The sequence below is a fragment of the Podarcis bocagei genome, assembly GCF_964188305.1.
Source record: "Podarcis bocagei genome assembly, chromosome: 7".
NCBI lineage: Eukaryota > Metazoa > Chordata > Lepidosauria > Squamata > Lacertidae > Podarcis > Podarcis bocagei.
In genome coordinates, this window is record NC_138132.1 from 40355626 (window position 1) to 40374930 (window position 19305).

Genomic DNA, 19305 nt, shown 5'->3' on the forward strand with positions numbered 1-19305 from the left:
TTCCGACACCAGGGGAAAATAATCCCCGGAGTCTTAAAAGCGGCCGTTTCCTCCTCCCATTTAGTGTGCTTTCCCTGCCCCTTCTCATTTTCTAGCCCTTGGAATCTCCACCGTTTCCACTGCCTTTACTCCCAGGCAGCAATACTGTATGCATTTTTCTTCTCAGAAAAGTGGTCCCTAAAAGGCTTCTTCTGAGATCAGGTAGTCTCTAAAGAAAGTCATTTCTGCAAATACTACGACATAGTATGTGCAGGCGGATGTTAATGAGAAAGCCCCTCTCTCCCCCGCCCCCTCTGCAAATGTGAAAACATCTTAGGCACGTTTCCTGGTGTGCTGCAGCTGAACGGCAGGCACTCCTTAAGAATTTACTGTATTGTTAACTTGCAGCACCATAATAGATGTCTATTCAAAAGAAAGTCTCTTTGTGTTTAAGAGGCTTACTCCCAGGTAAGCGAGTATAAGATGACAGCCTAGGCTTTGGTTTAGGTTGGTGCTGGGGAAAACCAGTTTTTTTGTACCTTGAACAGCTGCATGGCAGGCAGAAATTCAACAGGTTAAGACTTTTCTGGTATGAAAAAGCCTCACCATGACCATACTCGTTCTAATTTTGTGTTATGCTCTGTCTTCCTCCCTGGCAGCCATCCCTGTGCCTTGAGTAGTACAGCCCAAAATTCAAGTCTTCAAGCAGGAGGCTTTCTCAGCCTTGCCTGAAGGAGTTGAACCAGGAGTTGCACCTGGGACCTTTTACCGTACTTGCAAATCAGGTGCTCTGCCACTGAGCTGAAGCCTTTGCTCTTCATGGGTCCCCTTAGCTTGCTCAGGGGGGCAGAGCAGGCTGTCTGTGGACTTGTGAGAGTGTGTAGGTTCTGGGCTATGATTCTCAGGTCCCATCTGCACTATACATTTAAAACAGCATCTTGCTACTTTAAATGGTCATTGTTGTTCAGTCCTTTAGTCGTGTCCGACTCTTCGTGACCCCATGGACCAGAGCACGCCAGGCACTCCTGTCTTCCACTGCCTCCCGCAATTTGGTCAAACTCATGTTGGTAGTTTCAAGAACACTGTCCAACCATCTTGTCCTCTGTCGTCCCCTTCTCCTTGTGCCCTCAATCTTTCCCAACATCAGGGTCTTTTCCAGGGAGTCTTCTCATGAGGTGGCCAAAGTATTGGAGCCTCAGCTTCACAATCTGTCCTTCCAGTGAGCACTCAGGGCTGATTTCCTTCAGAATGGATAGGTTTGATCTTCTTGCAGTCCATGGGACTCTCAAGAGTCTCCTCCAGCACCATAATTCAAAAGCATCAATTCTTCAGCGATCAACCTTCTTTATGGTCCAGCTCTCACTTCCATACATCACTACTTGGAAAATCATGGCTTCCCACAAAGATTTCTGGGAACTGTTGTGTTATAAAGGTACTGGGAGTTGTTAGGAGAGCTCCCCTCCCCGGAGCTGCAATTCCCAGAGTTCCTTGGGAAGAACAATTGATGTTTGAACCCACTCTGGAAACAGGAAATGTAATACAGGAGATGTATTAGTGCACGTGGCGAAACAAGTGTCGGAAGTCTCTTGTGCTAACCATGTGCTGGAGGAGCTGTCCAAAGAGTTGAGAGACAAATAATGAATGACATCCCTCCTCGCGGCAGCAAGCTTGGCTATTGCTCCATAAGATGGGACAATCTGAACACTGAAAGTGGGCATTTGGGGGCGGGGGAGTCTGCTGATTGCTCAAGAACTCCCAGATCAACTATGGGTGCTTCCAGGCAACAACCTGCTCATTGATTTGCTTGCACACACCCCCACCACCATTCTTTTTATTGCTGTTCGTTTGGGGAAGCACGCAGCTTTGCAACAACTTCACCTGAGTTCGGCAGTACTTGATGAAGGCAGTACGCTTGTAGACTGTCGCTAACTCAATCAGGCATTGGCAAATTCGGGCCTCACAATTGCTGCAGGTTAGGAGGTTTTGCACATTAAACCACCCCCCCCCCCAAGATCGGGTTTGGGTTTTTGAGACTTTTGGGTTAAGGAAAGTGCCGGGAAAATGCTCTTCCTTTCAAACAAATCAGTATAGTTCAATAAACAGCCAACCCCCGGGGTGGGGGGGTGAGTGGCTCAAAGCTCCCCCACCTTTTAGAGGAGCTGTCCCCTTAACAAACACAAACACCGAGCTCCCCGCACCCCAGTTTCCTTATCTCCATCCGCTCTCCTCGGAGGTCGGTTTACGCCGCCTTGCAAGGAAGCTCACAGCCTGGCTTTCTTGGCCACGGGTAGCGCATCGGAGGCGACAAGACCTGCTGCGCGCCGATGCCCTGGAAGAGCGCGCGCTCCTCCCGGTGCCCTTGCTAGATGCCTAGGGGCAGAGATCTCGGAAAGCGCCGGGGACGCGTCCCGCAGGGCTAGGACTAAGCTACGCAGCGGCGCCCACCCGGTCACAGAGGCAACGGCAGCCCCCTCCCTCCGCTTTCCCACCGCCGAGGCGAAGCTGACGAGAGGCCGAAGAGGCGGTCTTTTCTTCCCGCCCGGGGGGCCGAGGCAGCTGGGAGCCCCCCGCCCCTCCGCAGAGTCTCCGCCCCTCCTCCCCTCCCCTCCGACGGCCGGCCTCGCTCCCTCCTTCCCGCGCGCAGCTCGGCCGGCGGAGCGGAGCTGAGGATGGGGCGGCGGGGCGCCTGCGGAGGCAGCAGCCAGGAGCCCCGCGGCAGGACAACGACGCTGCCGCTGCTGCTGAGGAGGCCGCTGCCGCCGCCTGGTGAAGCGGGGCTGAGCTGAGCTGAGCTGGGCCCGGTGTCGCTAGTCCACCCGCCCGCCCGCTGCCGCTGAATCCCCCCAACGCCCACCATGGATGGGGCCCGCGGCAGCCGCCGGCCGCAGAAGCAGGTAAGGGGCAGGACGACGACGACAACGACGACGAACAGGAGGCCTGCGCGGGTCTGGGCAGCGAGCAGCTCCTTCCGCCGCCTTTGTCTCTCCGGCCCTCTGGGGGAGTGGACCCGGCCCGCAGCGCAGCCCAGTGGGGCGGACCGCCTGCCTGCCGCAGCGTCGCGAGGGGCTGCTGAGCTGTGGCAGAGGCCGAGGGAGGGCCCGGCCGGGGGCTGCTGCTGCTCCCTTCTCGCTTCTCCTGCTCCGCGAGGCAAAGGGGCGCTCGGTCGCCGCCGCGCTTTCAGGGGCTTTTCCCACTCGGGAAGGCGCCGCCGCCTTGGGTTCTGCGCGCCCGGCTGCAGCCCAGAGGAGCTCTGCCTGTGAGGGGTCCCAGGTTCCGACCTGGCTTTGCCGGGATGCCGAGCCGAGCCGGGATCTCTATTCTGCCAGGGGGGCTCTCCAACGCGGAGAGCCGGGTGGCTTGTGCCTCCGGGATCCCTCCAGCTCCTGGCTTGAAAGAGGGGCTGCCTCCGGCCGGGCCTCTTGCCGGCTGCCCCCCACGGAGTCTTCCTCAGCCCCGAAATCGGTAAAGTTCGGTCTGTAACCGGCGTGTTACCTTGCCACGCTGTTCCCTCTGCATTCGGTTGCTTCTGGGCATGTGCAGAGTGGACTGCCTGCCGCAGCTGAGAGCAGTTAGAGGCAGCACCTCTCTCGGTGCCCAAGAGTTTGAAAGGGGGTCGGATTGCTTCCTGAGGGCACTTCAGTGGCAGAGAGTACTGGAGCGGAAGACCCCGGGTCCAGCCCCGGAACAGCTGCTGCCAGTCCGTGTAGGCAGTACAGTACAAGATAGATCTGACGGCAGCCTTCCCCAACTACCTGCCTTCCAGATGTTTTGGGCTGGGCTTGACCCCAGCATCCTACAGCTGTGCTGGGTGGGAGGAGTTTCAGTCAGAAACATCTGGAGGGCACCAGACTGGGGGTCCACCCGCCCCACCTCATTCCCTGTTCCCAGCACTGGTCAGCCAGGAGTCTCAAAGAGAAGCCCCACAAACAGGACATGATGGCAACATTGCATGCCCCCAGCACCTGCTGTCCAGATGTAGACTGCCTCTGGATGTAGAGGTTGCATTTAACTGTGATGTTGGACAAACCTACAGAGGGAAGGCCTACGTCAGTGGCAATCATTGCCCCTTGAGGTGAGGGGGTGCCCATAAGCTGATGGTTTGTTTTGCGTGACTGAACGGACTTTTATCCTTACTTAACAATCTGCTGTCAGTAAACTTCATTGCATGACCCTGAGGCCTAGTTTTTAAAAGAGCTCCGACTTCTTAACTGTGTGACGTCCTATGTATCAAATTTTTGCATCTTGATACAGAGCACCACCGAAACCTGTGTTTCAGGTCAGCCTTGTAAATGAGCCCACAAAAGTCTCTAGTCTGCTAAGAGACTGCTAACAGCCTGCCCTGGAGGATTCTCGGCTGTCTAGTAAGCAGACTGGGGGGGGGGGAGGGAGGGAGGGAGAGATCATTCTGCTGCCCTTGAGCCATTGGGCCAACCCATTTGCTTTCTGTGCTGGTAGCCACAAGGGAATTGACCTTTCTTTACAGCTCAGCACAGAAAGCAAGTGGGCTTGGATCTGCTCCTCCGCTAGCCTGTTGTTGTGTTTCTGTTTTGGCTTCCCTCTCCTCTGTGTCTACAACAAAAACCAAGCCATGCAGTGATCTCTCTCCCCACCAGCCCACTCACTTGCCAGCATGGAATTTCTTGTTGCCTATAGCGACTAGGCTTGCTATTTAAAGCTGGTTCCGATGGGTTTCTCTCTCCAGCATTTTGCACAGTGAAGACGGATAGAAAGAGTTGACACAGCTTCTCCCTGCAATTTCTGCTCTCCAGCAGCCCTTTGCCATCATGGCCTTGGCTGGCTTCCATTTCCTGAGGTATTTAAATTGGTCTTTATGCCTTTAGGAAATAACACTTCAAATGTCTTCATTTGCTGTTTGCAGTATGCACTTGTCTGCTCAGGGTTTGTGTTCTTTTTTGTTCTCATTCAGGGGCAATATGCTTTGCACTCCCCACCCCCCATTCTTATGACTTCCATAACCCCAGGCAGAGTTGCAGTTGACTGTCAGTAGATGCAGTAGAATGGCAGCTTGTATATTTTTGAATTTGCACCTTCTTGTATTGCACTATTGCACAAATATTTCATTCCCCCCCCCAAAGGCTTTGCATAAGTTAGTTAAAGACCAGTTAAAAAGTGAGTGAATGAAGCATATCTAATCCATGATAATATTATTAATGTTCAATTAAAACCAACACTGAATTGTTTGATGAAGAGGATTTTAAATCAAATGAATATATAGACAAAATACTTCATTATGCAGTATGCTGAATTCTTGTTCCTCTGTGATACATACTATCTGAGCCTTGTCGAGTTTCTCAGACTGCAGGTTCAAGGATTGGGCTGGAAGGGTTTTAATGAAAAAATATTAGCACCCAGTTGGCTCCCATCTTAGACTCAGGAGCCAGTTCAGACTTGCAGTTGAAAATAGGCAAGTTGATGAGCACACTTGTTTTAGTTTGTGGGCAATGCAATACACATCATGTTACCAAAACCCCTGAAGTCACTACATGATAAAATCTGCAAGATCCCAAGTACAAAAAGCGTACATGGCGTACAAGCCTGGTGGTTTCTTTTAATTAAAATCCTGGTTGAAACCTACTATTACAAGATGTAAAAGGCAAAGACATTTTAGAGAGTGTGAGAAAAGTTACTGTGTAACACTAAGCTGGCTGTTGCTCCATCAATATACAGTGGTACCTCAGGTTAAGTACTTAATTCATTCCGGAGGTCCGTACTTAACCTGAAACTGTTCTTAACCTGAAGCACCACTTTAGCTAATGGGGCCTCCTGCTGCCGCCGCAGCCCGATTTCTGTTCTCATCCTGAAGCAAAGTTCTTTACCTGAAGCACTATTTCTGGGTTAGCGGAGTCTTTAACCTGAAGCGTTTGTAACCTGAAGCGTATGTAACCTGAGGTACCACTGTAGACTGGCAGCCGTGGGGTCTTCTGGAGCCTGCTGTGCGCCTGACGATGCCAAGGGCTGCAAACCAAACCTGCACTGAGGAGGCAGCAGCCAACTTGAGGCTGCTCAGGAATTTTCTGAATTGTCTCTGGATTTTTGTTGTTTCTAGAGCATCTGTGCACACTGCACCTCCTCTTGGATGATGGGGCCTGCCACTTTGACCCATACTTTTGCAACTGCTAAGCTTGACTGCTTTGGTATGCTTCATGTGGGGCTGCCCTTGGTGATGACTTGGGAGATGCAAAATTCTGCAGCCCATCTGTTAAATGTCAGAGGGAAGAAGCAAGGAGCATCTTTTCCTCCTTCAGTTCCAGAGGAGGGGTTGGCACCACAGCTCATTGGCCCAGTTCAAGGTGCGCGTGCTTAAGCTATAAAGATTCCCATAGTCTAGTACGCAGATGCCTCTGACACAAGTCATCTTTATTGCTTTCTTTGTTTACCCAACCAGATCCTGCTTCATTAGAGCATCTGTTGCTAGGACGGCACTCTCTCCCTCTGGAGCTGAGGATTTGTTCTTATAATTTGAAAGGACTGTCACAACTTTTCCTTGCCTGCTTCTAGCACAGCCCATCCCAGTCTGGTGCCCTCTGTATCTTTTGGACTACAACTCCCATCAGTTCTCACCAGCACAGGTATATGATGCTGGGGCGGATGGCAGTTGTGGTCTAAAACATCTGGAGGGCACCAGATGGGGGAAGGCTGCTCTAGGATTTCTCCTTGGGAGTTTTTTCTGAATGGCTGAGAACATCTTCTAGCTAAGGTTTTTTTTTAAAAAAAAAAATTGTGGTTCATCAGTTGTTTGCAGTTGCCTTGAACCCATGTAAGAAAAGCAGCAAATACATATTTTTAAATAAGCAATTTAAACCATTCGTGGATGGCTAAGTTCGTAGATCCAGCCCCAAGGCAGTTTCACAGGCTAGCTGAGGTGCAGTAAAAGTTTTCCCAGGGTTCTTACCTGAGAGGGGAAAAGAAAAGAGTTCAAAGTTTTTCCTCACTTTAATTGCCTCTTTATTTGCTATGTGACATCTAAATTGCAAATCTTACATCTGCATGGAGTGCAAGAGAGCCAACAACAAAAGTGCAAAATGTACTTCTGGCCTTTGGAGCGTGGCCTACAAAACCAGAGATCAGGTTCTCGAGAAGACAGTTGATGGCCAAATTCGTATTTGGTCTTTTCAGTAGCTGTTGCAGTTAAGAGGCCTCCTTGCTCTTTGTATGTGTGTGAGAGACAATGCTTCTAGGGGTACTGATGGACAAGTGTGTGATCTGCATTGCACTCAGATCTGTTTATGTGCAGTGCTTTTGTAGAGAGCTGGATGGCACAAGAGCCATCTTAGTTAACTTCAGTGCAACACAAAGTCATCGTTTTTTAGCCGCAGATTCTTGCGGGGGTCGTTAGGTCTGACTATATAGGTGCCTCCCCCCCCTTTTCTAGATCTGTGTGCCAGAGCTCCAGAGGAGAGGACAATGAAAACGTTAAAGGCTCACGCTGGACAGCGGCAGCCACACATTCCACCTGCATAAATTACAGTGGTACCTCGGGTTACATACGCTTCAGGTTACAGACTCCGCTAACCCAGAAATAGTACCTCTGGTTAAGAACTTTGCTTCAGGATGAGAACAGAAATCATGCTCTGGCGGCGCAGCGGCAGCAGCAGGCCCCATTAGCTAAAGTGGTGCTTCAGGTTAAGAACAGTTTCAGGTTAAGGACAGACCTCCAGAACGAATTAAGTACTTAACCCGAGGTACCACTGTACTTTAAACTGTACAATTGAATCTCTGTTCTGTGGTGCCCAGTGTGATATAGTGGGCAGTTAATTATAATTGCAACAGTTAAACTTGAAGGATAATCCAGTTGGACACTTCAACTCACTTAACAACAACACCACCACCAACAACATTATTATTATCATCATCATCATCATCTAAAATGAGCTGGAGAAATCTATACTCAGGCAGTGTTACTATGTATGGCCCAGATTTCTGAAACTTCTCAATATGTATGAAAATCCCCAGGCACTCACTCTCTGTCCAGAAACCTTTTAAAAGGGTTTCATTATTGGTTTCATTGGACCACACAGACTTAAAAGGAGGAGGAGCCCTTTCAAGAGCACAGAGAACTGAGGAATGAGGGGGGCACATGGGAAAGGTTCCTGCCCATTTAGCAGCCACTTTCCTTCAGGTACTGTGAGGTTTGCGGTTTTGCTATTCATGCAGCCTCTCTTCAGTCTCCTGATTTTCCTGTGGATAGAGCATAGGCTCTTGGCTCTGTTTGGCTGCCACCGCCACTGCCTCCTGCTTCTGTGAGCAGCCAAGCCTTGTTCATCTACACAGGAGGATGTGGAGTAAGCCTGAATCATGTGGTCAGCCTGCAAAAGTGACTTCATTGGAAAGTTTAAATACCAATGGTTACTTCAAACCCCTTACTTGCATTGTAACTCCTGCCCCCAGTCAGAGAGTGTTTTAAGTAAAGAGGGAGCTGAAAACATTACCAGAGTGTAATCCTCTCTTAGAATGACTCTGTTCCAATTCTAAAGCGGCTTGGTGTGTGAAGTTCCTTCTGGCCAGCACCACATCTCAATCTGTTTGCCGGTCCCCACTCACTCAGTGTAGGAACTCCATGCAAATGAAATGTCAGGGTTTGTTTCAGCATAAGCTTTATTTAAGTTGTAAACCACCCTGTGATCTGCAGATAAAGGGCAGTATAAAAAAAATAATTACTCATAATCCTAATAATACATTTTATTCTATAGCCCACTCTCGCTATATGAAGCTGAAGGTGAAGAACCTGCTTCCTCCATCTCTTCCATTTTATCGTTGTGCCAATCTGCATATTGTATCTCATCCTATAAGAAGAGCCCTGCAGCTGGATTTGACCAGAGGTCCTTCAAGGTCAGCCTCCCATCCCTCTTGGTAGACGCTCTTTCTGACTGCCCCCCCCCACTTGCCCTCTCTCTCTCCCTGGGCCAAGGCCTTGCCAAGCTGCCTCAGATTTATCTGTGGTTGGCTCAAATTCCCCCTCAATTGGCAGTTTCCTTTCCACCTGGTGGAGTCCGCAGGCTGATATCCAGCCAATGGAAGGGTTTCAACGGCTCCAGCAGAGCTGCTTCTTGCTGCAGTGCAGCACCATGAAAAGGAGGTGGGGTTCCTCCTCCTCCCAGAAAGTATGCCAGATGCACACTCAAGTCTAGTGTTGCTTTTCTGCAGCAACTGTTATGAGAAAAAGGAGGAACCTCCTCTTAAGTGATGGCACAATGGATTCAGTATGCAGCATGGGACCTCTGGAGAAGGTGACTGTTTCTGTAGAAACTGTTATAGGCTGCTAACCCTCTGTGATCTTCCACCACCCCTTCCCTACCAGACGTCCAAGCTCAGTGCTTATATTGGGGAAACACATGTTTTCGGAATGAAAATTGAAGAAGGGCTTCCCTTTTGGCACCCAGCAAAATCATTTGGCCCCAAAGGAGCCAACCCCTCTGTTCTTGCTGGACAGAAGAAGGAAGTCCAGGGCAGCGAGGCCAGATCATCCAGTATGCATGAGGGGACAGTTCATTTGCACCTAGTGTCCAGCATATGGAATGTGAGAGAGCGCAAACTGATAATGAAGCAGCAGGCCCAGAATGCATCAGACTGCATTTAAGAGCAAGTTTTAGCTCCCAGGATTCTTCATGAAAGTGATGGAGAAGAGCAGAAAAGTTGCATTGTAATCACCATAAGCCTGTTCCATGCTGGAGGCTGGATTGAGCCTTCAGGAAGCAAAAGAACTGAGAGTACCCAGTGCAGCTGATTCTGGTCAGCAGCCGTCAACAGGACCCCTGCACCCCAGGGCAGGAAATGCCTGTAGTTGGCCTGATAAGGTGGCTGTTTAGAGGGCAGTAAGACCAGGCCCAATTTTTGCTTTTCCTTTTTTGAGGGCCACTTCCTTTCTTAGCCTCTTTTCTTTTGCTGCAGCTCTCACCTGAATGGAGGGTGACCCTGAGTGCATCTCTCTTGACAACAGGCTCAGACTCTGGGCTCATCTACACCTCCATTTGCCCCACTGCTTTCCCCCAGGAAAACACATGGTTTAGTGCTGAATCGGAACAATGGGTGCATTCTTCTTGAAGCTGTCAAGCTATAAAAATCATGTCCACTGTCCCCCTAGAAGGTCCAAAACCATTTTGGGATTCAGGAAGGGTAGCTTTGGATATTGTCAGGAGATGGTTTGTTAAGATACTTGCAAGAATTTTGCCGGCTGTAGCTTAATAATCAAGATGCCTCGATAGTTTCCGCAATCCGTTCTATCACCTTTTCTAAAAAAGAGATTGATAATTTTGGTATGCTTAAAGTCTGCTGGGATCTCCTCTCTCTCCCAGATTTTTATGATGAGCTTGCAAAGTTGTGTAAGCACAATTCTGTCCACTTTGAAGACTATGGCAGGTATTCCATCAGGTCCGCTGGCTTTGTTGTTTTTCATTTGTTTAATGGTTTTGGAGATACCGCAAGCTCATCTCTAATTTGTTTTTGAGAATTTGTGAGAGGACCTCAGCAGCTACAGGGGAGTTGCAGCTAAGGAGATGCTGGCAATGTTCTTTACAGTGCAGTGCAATAGCTTCTTTATCTTTTAGAAGTGTGGTACTGTCTGTTGAGAGTAGGGGGCCTATGCCATGATTTATTGACCCATAGAAGGTCTTTGTGGCCTTAAAGAAACTCTGTGCATCATGAGTGTCAGCTAAGTACTGGATCTCTTGACCTTTTTTTTTTTATCCACCTCCTGTTCTTTAGTTCTCTGGTTCTTCATTGAACCTCAGCATTAGCGTTGGCATAGGGTCTTTTTCTTAGTGGCACAGTTTCTTTCTCTTTGCCAGATTTGAAAGGCCTTCCTTTTCTTGACAATAATGTGGTCAATCTCACTGTCACTCTCATCAAACCAGTTTCTTGGTTTGGTATCCAATAGTTTGTTCACAGGCTGCAATAATGGATTTTTTAGCTTGGTCCAGTGTTCCTTGATGTTATCAGGGATCTTCCTCAATATCAAAGTAATTTCCTGGATCTTCCTCTGTTCTCCGCCTGCTCCACTGAAAATAAGTATTTGTAAACAAACACAACACCTGTACAAAACATGCAAAAGGGATTCAGCTAATCTTAGAATATCGTTTAACATGCTCTGTAGAATCAGGAGTTACTTTTGGAAGTGTCAAAAGAAACGTGGTTATCCTATGTGCTATGTAAGGAGTTTCCCAAAAGACAGATTGCTGATGGGGGAAAAGAGGTTCTGCATCCTGCTATTTATGCATGAGACAGATTGGAACCATTATTATTTTTTAATTGTCTTGCTTGTGGAATCATCATGTTAATTTGGTTTTTCAGCTGACGCACCCTGCCAAAGTTGCAAAATCCAGCTTTGCATTGCGTAGCCCAAGGCACTTTTCCAGTACTTAGGCATCTCCACTTTCACTGCTGTTAGCACCAAGTCTTTTGTAAATAGAGAATGTTGTTGATAGCAGATTGGGGTAATAAAATAAGAGTTGGAAGGTGCCTTGAAGGCCCTCTGGCCCTACCCCATGCTGTTTGCCAGATCTGCAATGCAGGATCCAGGTGAAGGCTCCCTTGCAGGTGGCCCAGCCAGCCACAGACAACCTGTTCCCCTATTGAAAAATAGCTTTTCCCATTAGCATAGCTGAAACCTGCTTCCATGCAATTTCTGCCACTTGGTTCTAGGCAGCTCTCATGGGATCCCCACTCCCATTGGAAACCCCTCTTTGCCAGGCTAACCATAGCCCAGCTCTTTCCACTGTTCCTCAGAGGGGTCCCTGGCCACCATCCTGGTCTTCCTCTTCTGGGCACACTCTATTTGGCCAACGCCCTCTTTTAAAAAATTCATTTCAAGTTTTTCTTTTTGATGTTTTATGCAGGTAACCCTTTGGGTGCTGGGCGGGTGGATAAAAAACAATGTTGAGGAAGGTGTGCACAGTCACTTGACGTGACTTCCAGAGTGTCCTTCATACAGCCTGAAGGAAACATGTCCATATATGAGATTGATACACCTGAGACCTTTCCATCTTGTCTTAATTTGTGGAAAGCTGCTTCCTCATATGCAACACAGTCAAGTCACATCCTCCAGCCATTGCACTATTGAACTGGGCAGAGGGTGGCTGTTCTTTCCAGTCCTGGAATAAGAGCTGGTTAGCCACCATGACTGTACGTAGGAGCCAGTCACATTCTCCATCAGTCATTGCTATCTTCTTTTTAAAAGAACCCCAAGATATGAATCAGGCTTCAGACTGTTACAAAAGAAATAGCATTAAAGAATTTTCTCCTGAGTACTAAAACTGGATGGACTGCACAGTCCTTCCATGTAAAAATCCATTGTGGTGATCACAAGCGTTCTCCATTACTGCAATATACTTTGTGGGAGTGGGGTGGCTAATATTGTTAAACAACTGGGAGTAAAAAAGCATTGCCTGAATCCTTCTGCCCACCTTCAATCTAGATCTAGAGGACTTGATGCCCTTTAACAAACTCCCACCGCAGAGAAAACTGGCATGTTGAGGCATGCCCTGCCATGCTAGCTTTTGTATATGCATGGTGGCTGTGTTGTGGTTTTGGTCTCTTTGCCAGTACTGCAGAACCAACTTCAAGAAGGTGCTGCCTATCTGAGCCATTTAAATATTCATAATCCATAGCCAGATGTGGTTAGTGGCAGCGGCATACATAGCTTTTGAGGTGCAGTGAGTGGGTGGGGAGAGATGCTTCAAGTGAGTTTTCTTGCCCCAAGTCCCCCTTTTGTAAGCCGCTCTGGGGATTTTGCTGAGGGGTGGGAAGTGCAAATCCCTAACTGCTTCCAGCTGTGCCAGAGCTGCTTTTGCAGCAAATCTCTCTCCCATTGCAGGGATTACCCTGGATTCCTCCAGCTGCTGTTTTAAGAAGGAGCCCATAGAGAGAAGAGCTTGCTTTGCCTCTTGGCAGATAATGTAAGGGGAGGGGCTAAATCCAGGCAGGAGGAGGGAGAGGGTGTCATCATACAAGCTGGAGCAATTGATGGCTGTTGGGTGGGCATCAGAGTGACCTGCTGGAGGAAGAGGTGGAAGAGGATGAGGAGGAAGGAGGACAGGAGGACATGAGATGCTGAGTAGAGGAGACTGAGAGTTGTCCTCTTCAGTCTTGAAATACAAAATGTGCTGGTGAAGGGGAGCCCTTGAAGGGTCATCACAGGTTAGTGGGAAACAGCAAAAACCTAACACCTCTGAGCCAGGAGAGGAGAGCATTTTCATGTTAAGGACTGCATTTCTTTGGGTGACACATGTAAACTATTATGGGCCAGATCCTGGACCATACAGTGGTGCCTCGCAAGACGAAATTAATTCGTTCCGCAAGTCTCTTCGTCTTGCGGTTTTTTCGTCTTGCGATGCACGGTTTCCCATAGGAATGCATTGAAAATCAATTAATGCGTTCCTAGGGAAACCGCCTTCGGACCAGGTCCGGGGACAGTCTGTCCCCGGACCTCTTCTGAAGGCTGGGGGGGGGGGACAAGGGCTTTTCTTCCCACCCCCAGCATTTTAAAAAACCCTGGGACAGCGGAGGACTTCTCCGCTGTCCGGGGCGATCTTAAAATGCTGGCGGGCGGCATTTTAAAATCGCCCCGGACAGCGGAGGACTTCTCCGCTGTCCGGGGCGATTTAAAAGCCCCTGGGAAGGCAGGCAGGGGGGACAAAGACTTTCGCCCCCTGCCCGCCTTCAGAAGGTGTTCCCGCCCCCCGCCCCACTTCGGAACAGCTTTCCGAAGTGGGGCGGCTGGGGCAGGTGTCCCCACCCCCCCTCCCCACTTCGGAACAGCTTTCCGAAGTGGGGCGGCGGGGGCAGGTGTCCCCGCCCCCCTCCCCACTTCGGAACAGCTTTCCGAAGTGGGGCGGCGGGGGCAGGTGTCCCCGCCCCCCCTCCCCACTTCGGAACAGCTTTCCGAAGTGGGGCGGCTGGGGCAGGTGTCCCCACCCCCCCGCCCCACTTCGAAACAGCTTTCCGAAGTGGGGCGGCTGGGGCAGGTGTCCCTGCCCCCCCGCCCCACTTCGGAACAGCTTTCCGAAGTGGGGCGGCTGGGGCAGGTGTCCCCACCCCCCTCCCCACTTCGGAACAGCTTTCCGAAGTGGGGCGGCGGGGGCAGGTGTCCCCGCCCCCCACCCCACTTCGGAACAGCTTTCCGAAGTGGGGCGGCTGGGGCAGGTGTCCCCGCCCCCCGCCCCACTTCGGAACAGCTTTCCGAAGTGGGGCGGCTGGGGCAGGTGTCCCCGCCCCCCCTTCGGAACAGCATTTTAAAACCTCCCCGGGACACGGGGAGATTTTAAAATGCTGGGGGTCGGCAGCTAACGCTTCGCTCCCGACCCCCAGCATTTTAAAATCTCCCCGGGACAGGGGGAGATTTTAAAATGCTGGGGATCGGCAGCTAACGCTTCGCTCCCGACCCCCAGCATTTTAAAATCTCCCCGGGACAGAGACTTTTCTGCTGTCCCTTGGAGATTTTAAAATGCTGGGGGTCGGCAGCGAACGCTTCGCTCCCGCCCGCCAGCATTTTAAGATCGCCCGGGGCAGGCGGGGGGGGGGGGAAGGCAGGCAGGGGGGAGCAAAGACTTTTGCCCCCCGCCGGCCTTCAGAAGAGGTCCTCTTCTGAAGGCCGGCTGTGGGCGAAAGTCTTTGCTCCCGACCGCCAGCATTTCCCTATGGGCTTTCGTCTTGCGATGCAAGCCCATAGGGAAATTCGTCTTGCGAAGCGCCTCCAAAACAGAAAACCCTTTCGTCTTGCGGGTTTTCCGTCTTGCGAGGCATTCGTCTTGCGGGGTACCACTGTACTTTCTCTTGCTCTTTTTCTGCATATATTCCAATTATTTCCTGTTGTGGAGCTAAATCATTGAGCTTATTTTTGCCTTTTGGCCATGCCTTGTTAAGCTATTCAGTTAGTGAGTTGCTTGACCAGCTTGACATCCTTTAGGATTCAGGTCACTTTCCAGGCGCTGCAGCAGTTAAATCTCTGGGTGGGGGAGGGGATCCATTTCGCCTATTGCAAGTGTAGGTAAATGTGTGCTGGCTCCACACGGAAACTGGAGGTGCTTTTTGCCAGTTCGTCTGCTGAATTGGTTGATAAACCTCCTGATTCTAGGGCATAATGGTTGACTCGCAGGTCCTTAAGAAGTAAAACAACCTTGCCTTTAAATACATTACAGGCAGGGTTGTGTTGGAAAGAATAAAGGGAGCATACGGCTTTGTGGGGCAGGGAAGCTTCCCCCAGCCTGGTGCCCTCTTGATATTTTGGACTGCAACTCAAAAGAAGGGATTGTGAGGAGCTCCAGATGGAGAATGAGCAGCAAAGTGGCAAGTGCAGTTCGGTGTAACAACTGTGAAGTGTTGCACGTTGGGGCAAAAAGATATTGATTTCACAGCTACGCTCCCAGGGTGGTGACTGACCAGGAATGAAACCTTGGGGTCACAGTACATAACTCAATGAAGATGTCACCCCAGTGTACACCATTTGTGGAAAAGGCATATTCTATGCTAGGGATCATTAAACTAAACTGCCAATATCATCATGCCACTACAGTATACAAATCTATGGTGTGATCGCAATTGGAATGCTGTATCCAGTTCTGGTTGTCTCGCATCAAAAAAGGATATTGTAGGGTTGGAAAAAGGTTCAACAAAGGGAAACCAAAATGATCAAGAGGATGGGAGTGACTCCCCTATGAAGAAATGTTTCAGCATTTGAGTCTTTTTAGTTTTAGAGAAAAGGTGAGTAAGAAGCAACATGATGACAGTTTATAAAATTACTCATGGCTTGGAGAAAGCAGATAGAGCTATGTTTTTCTCCCTCTTTCATAACACTAGGACTAGGTTGGAAGTCGACCAGGTTACTCATAATAGTTTTATTGTACCTAGAATATTTTTGTATATTTTTAATTGATATGTATTAATTATTTTAAGCAGTCTTGGAAATTTTATTGACAGGTGAAGTATAAATTCCTATAAAAAGAAATAAATAATTGTGGTTTTTTCTACCTATTCTGAGGCATGCAATGGTATTTTGGTAGCCAAGATTTCTTGCCAAACTAAAATATATCGATTTCATTGACTATTTCAGATAACAAGGTAATCCTAGGATCCGTTCCTATTAGGTATCAAAGTATCTTAGCAGAATTTACAAAACATATTGCTGTCACTTCCATATATTGCTGTCACTTCCACCTCCCCCACCCCACCCCACCCCACCCCAGGTGTGTATGAAGCTATTTAGCAAATTTGTGTGTTTGGACTTTCTTAAGAGTGAAGGCATAACTTGCCTTTGTTCATTGAACCTGAGTGCCCAGGTCATTCTTATTGCTTAAGAACTTTAGGAGTGCCCCGCTGAATCAGGCCAAAGTGATGGGTTCTTAGCATGAATCCCAGGAAATGGCAAGTTCCAAGCAGTCCTGACCAATCATTTGTTTTCCATGAAATACCTCCGTTTCTCAGCTAGTAATTTTACCACCTGTAGCCAGGACTCTCCTTCACTGGAGGCTTTTAAGTGGAGGTTGGATGGCCATCTATAATGGGTGCTTTAGTTGAGATTCCTGCATTGCAGGGGGTTGGACTAGATGACTCTCAGAGGTCCCTTAAAACTCTACAGTTCTATGAATTGTGTCTCAGTCTTAAAGCTAACTTTAAGATCTACCAAGACTAGCATCTAGCATTCTGTAAAATGTATGATAACCTTTGTAGCTATGATCCCTGTTTACTGTAGGAACTGCTATCATTGACAGGCACGCTGTGGTTAATGTTAGCTTATTGTTCGTTTGAAACAGGCAACTTCAAAACTGCACAGCTGGAGGAGGGATAAGGAGGAGAGAGAGGCTGCAGGGCTCAAGCAGCCCTTGCGTGTGTAGCCCTTAACTTGGATGGCTGAGGTTTTTGTCTGCATGAGGACAGGGCTTTTTCATGGAATGTACTTGGCAGTTACCAAATCGGGAGTTTTTCATCAGACATACAATAAAAACAAGACAAAACACATAAACAACCCTTGCAACAATTCCAACAAATCACAAAGGGCACACATTTTGTATAAAGGTCATTTGTTAATCTGAGGAAGGCAGGCGAGGTGAAGAATCTTTAATATCAGAGGTCGCAGGAATGTCTGGGAAGCAAGGCAGCTGGTCTGCAGTTGAAGTCCGGAGTGAACAATAGGAGACCTTTGGTTCTCCTCTCAGAATCTTTTGACTTTGAGACCTGAGTGCATCCTGAAGCTGTCACTTTTATGCCACTGAATATCATTCAAGCAATTTATTGTACTATAAAATAATTTGCATATACAGTGGTACCTTGGTTTAAGAACAGTCCGGTTTAAGAACGATTTGGTTTACAAACTCCACAAAACCAGAAATAGTGTCTTGGTTTGAGCACTTTACCTCGGTCTAAGAATGGAATCCAAACGGTGGAAGGGCAACAGCGGCGGGAGGCCTCACTAGGGAAAGCGTGCCTTGGTTTAAGAATGGTTTTGGTTTAAGAATGTACTTCCAGAACAGATTAAGTTTGTAAACCAAGGTACCTCCCTCTCTTTTTTAAAAAAAATAATATTTATTAGAAGTTTAAGAATTACAGAAAAAAGAAGAAAAGAAAACAACAAAAAATTTGACAAGACATACATTGCAATACATAAAAAAGCATAAAAAACAATACAACAATACAGCAAAAACACACACAATAACATTAAAACACACATCCAATGTTCCATATCTTTATCTTTCATTTACTTGTTTCATCGACCTCCTCACACCTCCCTTTTTGTATTCTAATTTAATTAATTGTTTCAGCAAATTCTTTCCATCTTTCTCAATTTTTGTTATATAATTTATCTTAACGGTCTAACCTATTAATTAACTCAGCAAATCCTTTCCATCTTTCACTATATTCTGTCATTCAATTTACCTTAATTTATTTTAACCTTATCTTACCATAAAAAACCTTAAAACTTAAAACTTAATACTTATTTGTACATGACTCCTTATATCATTTCTACTAAAGCCAAATAGTTTCATTCCAACATTTTTCCTAATACTCGTTAATTTTACACTAATTCTCAAAATAAATTTTTAAAAACTTTCTTCCAATCTTCATCCAACGTCTCTTCTTCCTGGTCTCGGGTTTTGTCAGTCCTTCTTGTCCATTCCATCTAGTCCATAAACCTGGTGATCTTATGTCGGAGGCTCTTAAGTCTTTTCCATGTCCCTTCTGCAGATCTTCTTCTTGTTTATACCTGCACTTTACTTTGTCTTTTGTTGATCTTTTTCTTAATTTCTTTCCTTTCTCATTGGGGGGTAGAGTCCCTCCAAAATTAAGAGCCCTCACAACTCCAGACCCCCCCTGGTCCACTCCAGATTCAAACTTCAAGAACAGCGGCTTATGCTCCTGCAAGGCCTCGAGTCTCTCCATTTGTGTTACTTGAGGTTCAACAGCAACCTCCTCCATTATCTTCTGCACCTGCACTTGCCCTCTCAAAACAGGTTCCTGGGTTGGTTCCTGAATGGTTTCTATATGGGTATTCACCGTTTGTCCAAAGTTTTTGACTGCAACAGTCATCAAATCCATCTTCTCATGCATCTGCTCCAGCAAAGCGCTTGTCTTGCAAAAAGCAAGCACCAAAACTTATTCTAAACACATTTTTATTCAAGGTCAGAGTCTGGTTTCATGATCCTAATCTCCACAGCTGTGAAATCCCCAGATTGACTCCAGCAACAATTTAACAAGCTCCCTTTAGAGGAGGCAATTTCTATTTGTATCCATCTTTTGAAAGCAGAACCAACAAAAGAAAATTACTTTCATTTTTCAAATAATGTTTCTTTTGAATGCAAAAGGCAACATTGGAATCAATTTGTTTCTCTTTTTAAACTATCTGTTAAAAGGCGTTCCATTCACAGACAATGAACTTCTCCATAAATTTCTGTCTCTGACACCCCGTTCCCAGGTTTGAGACGGTGGGAATTTATCTTTCTTTACTCTCTCTCCTGTAGGCTTGAACAATCAAAAATCCCCCCCCCCCTTTTCTCCTGCTTCCAAGGGGGTTTTGGTGGTAATAACTGAAGATTTGGACCTTTATATACGACTTTCCAGACTTTAGCTTGTAAAGTTTTTGCTTCAATCTATTTACAAAAACGGGAGGCGGACTTCCTGTTTAGAACCTTCCCGCATCAGTGCCAAATTAAAATGTTTCTTAATCCAATTTCTGTTCTACTCACGGGTACTTGTTTAGAGTCCAATTGTCCACAGGAAAAAGTCAGCGCTCTCCGGCAACGGCTATGCGGCTTCACTCCGTAAAAGTAGCTTCGAAAAGCACCCCACGTCACTTCGGATCCCCGAAAAAGGGTTTCCCTG

The 19305-nt window shown here is 47.8% G+C and overlaps 1 protein-coding gene across 3 annotated transcripts in view; it reads left to right on the forward strand.

The window, feature by feature from the left end:
• Positions 1 to 2596: 2596 nt before the first annotated feature.
• ST3GAL2 (ST3 beta-galactoside alpha-2,3-sialyltransferase 2) overlaps positions 2597 to 19305 on the forward strand; it is a 38853-nt gene continuing 22144 nt past the window's right edge. The window contains exon 1 of one of the 3 annotated variants that reach the window (XM_081203411.1): positions 2597 to 2873. The gene's annotated coding sequence lies outside the window, so the exon portion shown is untranslated. Of the gene's footprint in view, positions 2874 to 4681; positions 4793 to 9909; positions 10027 to 19305 lie in introns of those variants that run through there. The other 2 variants (XM_081203412.1, XM_081203413.1) reach the window with 2 other exon arrangements.